Raw genomic sequence first — 6,530 nt, 5'->3', positions numbered from 1 at the left:
GGACAGACAGATGGACGGATGGATGGATGGATGGATGGATGGATGGATGGATGGATGGACAAGTAGATGAAAGGAGGGAGGGTGGAAAGAGTGTTGATGGATGAGTGGTTAGTGAGTAAACGGGTTTGATTTACTGTGTCTTGAACTCTCCAGAGTCATGGAGCAGAGGAAGCAGATGTGTTCTGTAGACCTGCAGGACAGAGCTGAGAGCCCTAAGTCAAAGCTACAGCAAAGTATTCTTTAGCTCATTCTAAGAGGGAATTGCTATCACTGGATATGCCCCACCCATGAGGGAGGCAGGGAGCAGGAAGAACCCAGATTTGGTTTAAAGACTGAGCTACAGTGATTCCCCCCTTTTGGACTAAGAAACTGTAGGGCTCTAGAGAACTCAGAGGAAACTTTCTGCCATCAAAGTTTGGGATGTCTGGGCCCTCGTTCTCCACCTGAGGACTTGGATGCTCTTTATCTCGATACCTCTCCTGGAGCTGAGAACAGGGTCGGTGGCCAAGGACTACTCTGTGAGCATTTACTAAGTATGCTTCTTCTCATCCCACATCTGTCTGCTTTCCTCACCTCAGCTTGCTAAAATGTAGCAAAGCTAGGATTTCAGAATTCTTTTTTTTTAAGATTTATTTATTATGCATACAATGTTCTGCTGGCATATGCATGCCAGAAGAGGGCACCAGATCTCATTGCAGATGGTTGTGCGCCACTATGTGGTTGCTGGGAATTGAACTCAGGACCTCTGGTAGAGCAGCCAGTGCTCTTAACCTCTGAGCCATCATCTCTCCAGCCCAAGACTTCAGAATCTTAAACAACCCAACTTAAATTCATTGATCTTCATTGGTACCCGTACAAAAGAACATAGCAATATCTTCATAACACTGTTGGAAAAGTTAAGTAAAAGGACATACAGGCCACCTAGTAAACTGGACATGCTGAAAGCCTTATTAAGTGATAATAGCGAAACTGGTATTGGCTTTAACATTGCTGTTAATACAAAGATCCACTTCTATGTCTGCATCCATATTTGTTAGTGGTATTATTACTACAGTATACCATTCTATTGCATACTGTTATTGCAGATGTGTTACTCTAATACCACGGATTCATAGACGCTTGAAACAACATATTGCTCAAAACTGACCTTTTAAGAAGCTTATGATGTTGGAATTATCATATCTTAGAGCCATGCAAAATTGAATTGGGCTACTCTCACATCAGGCAGAATCTCTGAGTTCTGAATCCACTTGACCCAACAGCCCAGGACAGAAGCCCTTTCTGGTGTTCTCCATCCCACAGCCCCAGGCCGAAACACCTTCTGGGACCACCTGGGGGGTCCCAGCTGAACCTCTTGGCCCCATACTCCTATTCACAGACAACCCAGAATCCCAGGAATTTGTGACCACAGAGAGTAGGGGCCACTGATTGGGCCTGGAGGATGATGGAATATGGAAGCTTCCAGAGTGAGCCTGGTGGGGAAGGCCACATTTTCTGTGTCATGTTCTATTGCACGCCAATCAATTACAGTGTTCCCTATATAAACACATCATGAGGGCTTTGACAGGGGGCCGGGGTGAAGTTGGGTGTCAGGGTAAAACAGGGGATAATAAAATCACTGGAGATTTATTCCTCTAAATTGGAAACTTCATGCTTACACCTGACTAAATCATCAGGCTGAAATTGGAGCCGACTCCCACGGAAAACACGTGTAACCTTATCCCATCTTTGTTTAAGAGCGACCCATCAAGCCGCTGATGGATTCTACAGATGCGCAAGCATCCTCCTTCAGCTCCCTGAGTTGTGGGGGTCTCAATCAGACCTGTCTTCACTGTGCCCACCCTACTCTCTGGCGGCTTTTCCGGGGCTAGCCAAAGGGACCTTTCTTTGAGGTGGCTGTCTCTGTGGGTCTCTATCCCCTAAAATGCTCCCCATCATGAACTTACACCCTGTGCACACCGATGATCTCGCATGAAGCTGTTCTGGGAAAGGGGAGTGTTGCTAAACAATAGCAGAGGCAGCTAGGATGTCAAGACGTAAGCTGTCCATCAGAGCTCCAAGTCACAGGTCTGAGAAAGCCCCTGTGTTCGGTTAACCACTTAGCTTGTCTCTTCCCTCAGAGGACTTACCTGAGGATGTGGTAAGCTAATAGATGATTGAAGGTGCTTTATAATTTATAAATGTGTGGTTTATATTATCTAATCTTCCATTTGAATTATGAAACTATATGGGGTCCCAGGGGGTGGTGTGAAGTTAGCCAACCTCTGCTAAGGAGTTTATCTTTGTCAGGAGTTATCGGCCAGGGTTGGGAAGACTCTGAAGGGACTCTTACCCACCACCCCATCTGTGTGCTGGGCCCTGGGCTAGAAGAACTTAAAACAAGATTCTGTTTGATCCCCACATCACAGGTAAGAGAGGACAAATCAGAGAGAGAGATCAGAGAGTTTTTGCAGCTCTCCCAAATCACACAGTGAAGATAGGAACCAGGGTGTCTCTCTACAGTTGCTGACCCCACCCCACCAAGTTGATTAAAATGGTGTCCGAGAGAGAAAAAAGGTGAACAGTATGTACCAGCCTCTCCCAGACCCTCCCTTCAGACCCACGAAGTCTTCCACACTCCAACACACTCACCCCGGTGCACACCGCAGGTAGTCAGTGGCTGGGAAGCTGCAGCGGGAGGTTCCTTGCTCAGAAGAAGGCCCTAGACTCACAGCCCAGGCTTACACTTCCACAGTCGCCTCCTCGGCGGTGTGGGGTGTAGTGGGGGAGGGGAGGGGAGGAGAAGCCCCTATGTCATTTTCAGCAGCAGTCAGCAGAGCCTTACAAAGTGCAAGATGGCTTTTTTTTTAGCCCAGCATAAGGATCTAGTTAAAAACCAATAAATCAGCAGTGAAATGTGCATAGCAGCCTTCTCCTTAAAATCAACATGGCTTGTGCCTCTGCGGGAAGCCTTCTGACTGCCGGCTGAAGCCTGGGGCACGGGCAGAACCCTCCTCCGTCCCTCAAGAGTCTTGGGGGAGGAGAGAGAGAGAGAGAGAGAGAGAGAGAGAGAGAGAGAGAGAGAGAGAGAGAGGAGAGAGAGAGAGAGAGATAGAGGAGGAAGAGAGAGAGAGAGTAGGAGAGAGAGCAGATTAGAGCGAGGAGAGAGAGCGAGAGATGAGAGTAGATGAGCAGAGAGACGGAGAGAGAGAGATGGAGAGAGCAGCTAGAGAGCCGAGAGATCTCCTCTTTCCCCTAGTCAAGGAGAGTCAGGCAACCCGGAGTGCCGCCTAGGAGGTGCCTGGACTGGAGATCTGCAATCACCAGATACAGACATGCCAAGAGGCAAGAGGCGTGTGAGCAAGGCTCAGACCGCACTCGGCCTCCTCCTTCCGACACGGAAAATCGAATTAGGAGACAGCCCGACTGGGACTGAATGAGATGCGAGCGCCGGGCGTCTCCCCAGCACCGAATCCGACCGCCAGCTGCAGGGAGGGCGCGGAATCCCTTGGCGAAGGCGGCCCCCGAGCCCTGTTCCCCTTCGGGTCGGTATTTAATATCTGTAAAACTGCCACTCGGACAGCCAAGGTAAACAGCGTCCCCGACAGTTCAAAGGTGAGCGCGCCCCAGCGCTTTCCCTCGGGCCGCGCAGCCAGAGCGGCATCTGTGCACCCCGCGCCGCGTCTCCCACGCACGCTCCAGATTTCTCATTAAAATCGGCGACTGTGTCAACAGTGCAGCCGGGACTCCAGAGCTGGAAAAGTCATTTCGCCGTCCCACCCGGCCCCGTCAGGTCGCCGCCTCTGCGCCGCTCCTTAGAGGGTCCCCCGGAGGGCCCCCGGAGCGCGCGCGCTGCCGGGCCCGGGCCAGGCCACCCAGCGGCGGTGCGAGCCCACCCGGCCCCGGGCCCAGGAGGCGGCGGCCCGACAGGTGAGAGTGCTGGAGACCCTCTGGCCTCACTGGTGACTGGCACCCAGCTCGGAGAGGGCATTCTCTGTCCTGTGTCAGGGTTTCTTACAGAACCCGCCAGACAGCTGCAACCCGACACACCTGGCCAGCTTGTTTGTACCCCGCAACTCTTTTTTTGTCATGCAGAGTATTAGGCCCTTGCCAGCTATGAGAATGCTTGGGGAACGAGCCAAGGGTTCTTTGAAGATGGGTCCCTTGCCTTAGGACCAGACTCCAGGGCCAGAGGAAAAGCCAACAGTTGGCAGTAGAGTTCAAACCTACCTCTAAGATGCCTGTGTTGTTCCGCTAGAAAATGCAGAGGCTTTGAGGGCTGGAGAGATGGCTCAGCATTTGCGGATTTGCGGCTCCTTCCAGACTTTAGTTTGGTTCCCAGAACCCACCCATGCCTGTAACTATAGCTCCGAGGGTCTAACACCCTCTTCTGGCTTATGTGGGCGCCCATACACAGAGATATTCACACACACACACACACACACACACACACACACACACACACACACACACCCAAAACTAAAAATAGGGGCCTGGAAGCTAAGGGGTTAAGAGCACTGGTTCCTCTTCCAAGGGACCCGGGTTCAATTTCCATTACCCACCTGGCAGCTCACAACTGTCTGTAACTCTACTATCAGGGGATCTGATGCCCTCTTCTGGTCTCCCCAGGAGCCAGACATGCATATGGTGCACAGACAAACATGCACATGGTGCACAGACATGCATGCAAGCGAAACAACCATAAACATAAAATAATTTTTAAAATAAATAAATCTAAGGAAAATAAAGACAATAATGGGAAGATAATGGCACTTCCCACCGCCTCCAGCTCCCGGGGCTCAGAACTCCTCTACCCAGTAGTTATTCTTTCGTCAGCCTGTATTTATTTATTAAGGCCCTTTTGCATAGAGCCATGAAAGAAACAGCTGGTAGCAGGGGGAACCTGCAAGCAAAGAAAACAGGAGGCAGACAGTCATGGAAGGGAAGTGGGGTGGGGGGTGCTGATTGGGTGCTTCAGACTTGGCCTCGGAAAAGAGGAGCCATAGCTGTGGCTGAAAGATGAGAGGGCAAAGGCAGTTTAGAACGTGTTCCAGGACTTGAATAGAGCCTGAGAAAGAGAGAAGTGAGGGACAACAAAGATACAGAGGCAAAGGTGGGGCTGAGGGAGGGGGCACAAGTACTTGCGGGCTGTGTAACTCTCAAGGAGCATGTCTAAGAACTGGGGCTTGGTGTGTGTGTGCTCTTGCTTGTCCATGTGTCTTTTCTTTTGTTTGACAGGGGGGGGGGGAGAATAGGAACAAAAATTCCAACAAGTTATGAAGCTGAGTCTCTGTCGTTTGTCAAAATTACAGTGGTCAGCATATCTGGGATGCAATGGATAAGCCTCATCCTGGAGCTCCCCACCTGATAAGTATGTGAGTCTGTGAGCATGTGTATTTGAATGTCCCCTAAGATGTATGTCCACATGTATGCATGTTTAAAATGTGTTTGTCCTTTTAGATGTGTGGCTGTTGTCTAAATCAGCATTCGTGTGTGAAAGAGCATGCATGTATGTACCTGTGTATGCAGCTGCAATAGCAGGAATAAAGATACGTGCATTTGCCTCTGCGCAAGCACCTATAATTGTTCCTGTGGATCTGTGTATATAGTTTGCATCCCCACATGCTTCAAAAACATGTAGTTCCCACTTTCTTACTTGCATGGCAGGGGTGGAGAGCAAGGGCAGCTGACTGGGTCCCAAGCTTAGCTTTCATCAAGGCCAGATAATCAACCAGCATGCCATGCCCAGAACCCCAAATCTCAGCCTCCATTCCCCCATTAAAATGGTTAATGTGACCCCTCTCCCTATAGGAAGACAATCCTTCCATCTGAATGTCCCCTGAAGAGTTCACCCTTGTCCTTCCTCTCTCCAGCTTCTCCAGGTCTCTCAAACTGACTGTTTTGAACCAACAGTTAAAACAAAAACTAAAAGAAACAAGATCAAATTGTCGCACACAGTAAAGACGAGTGTGCAGGGTGACACATTGTTTTGGGTGTGTGTCAGGGAGTGCTGGTGACCCGGGACTGAGAGGAAATGTCAGGGTGACACAGTTGAGGTCAAGAGTGCAGAAGCTGTGCTCTCCCCCTCTTTCCCACCTCCTGGCCTTCAGCTGAGACTTGGAGGATCTCACAAGTCACTGTGCGGGAAGCCTTGCCTTTCCTCCAGCTGCTGTGCCCTCCAATGTCTTCATCAACAATCTTCCTTAGGCTGGTGTCTACACTAGGCACCCCCACTTTCTTCCCTCTCATCCACTGAACCAGGCCACCTGCACTCCTTAGTGACCACCCCCTGGGCCTGAGGCCTTGGCCTCAATACCTGATTGCTTCCTTGGTTCCCTCTTCCACAGTTTCCCTGCTGTTCTACCTCTGTTGACCACCTTCTCCTCTCTCCTGAAGGCCCTTCTGTCCCCGCCCTCCTCTGAATGTGAGTGCTTCTCAGTTCTGGGCCCTCTTTCCTGGTCCTCAGTAGCAGGGGAGTCAGGTCCAGATGAAGATTCGACCTCAGGATCTCCATCCTGTCTCCCTACCCAGTTACATCTCTGTAAGCCTTC

Source organism: Arvicola amphibius, chromosome 6 (assembly GCF_903992535.2).
Source record: "Arvicola amphibius chromosome 6, mArvAmp1.2, whole genome shotgun sequence".
NCBI classification, from domain to species: domain Eukaryota; kingdom Metazoa; phylum Chordata; class Mammalia; order Rodentia; family Cricetidae; genus Arvicola; species Arvicola amphibius.
The sequence above is the reverse complement of the archived record's forward strand: the minus strand, read 5'-3'. Positions refer to the sequence as shown.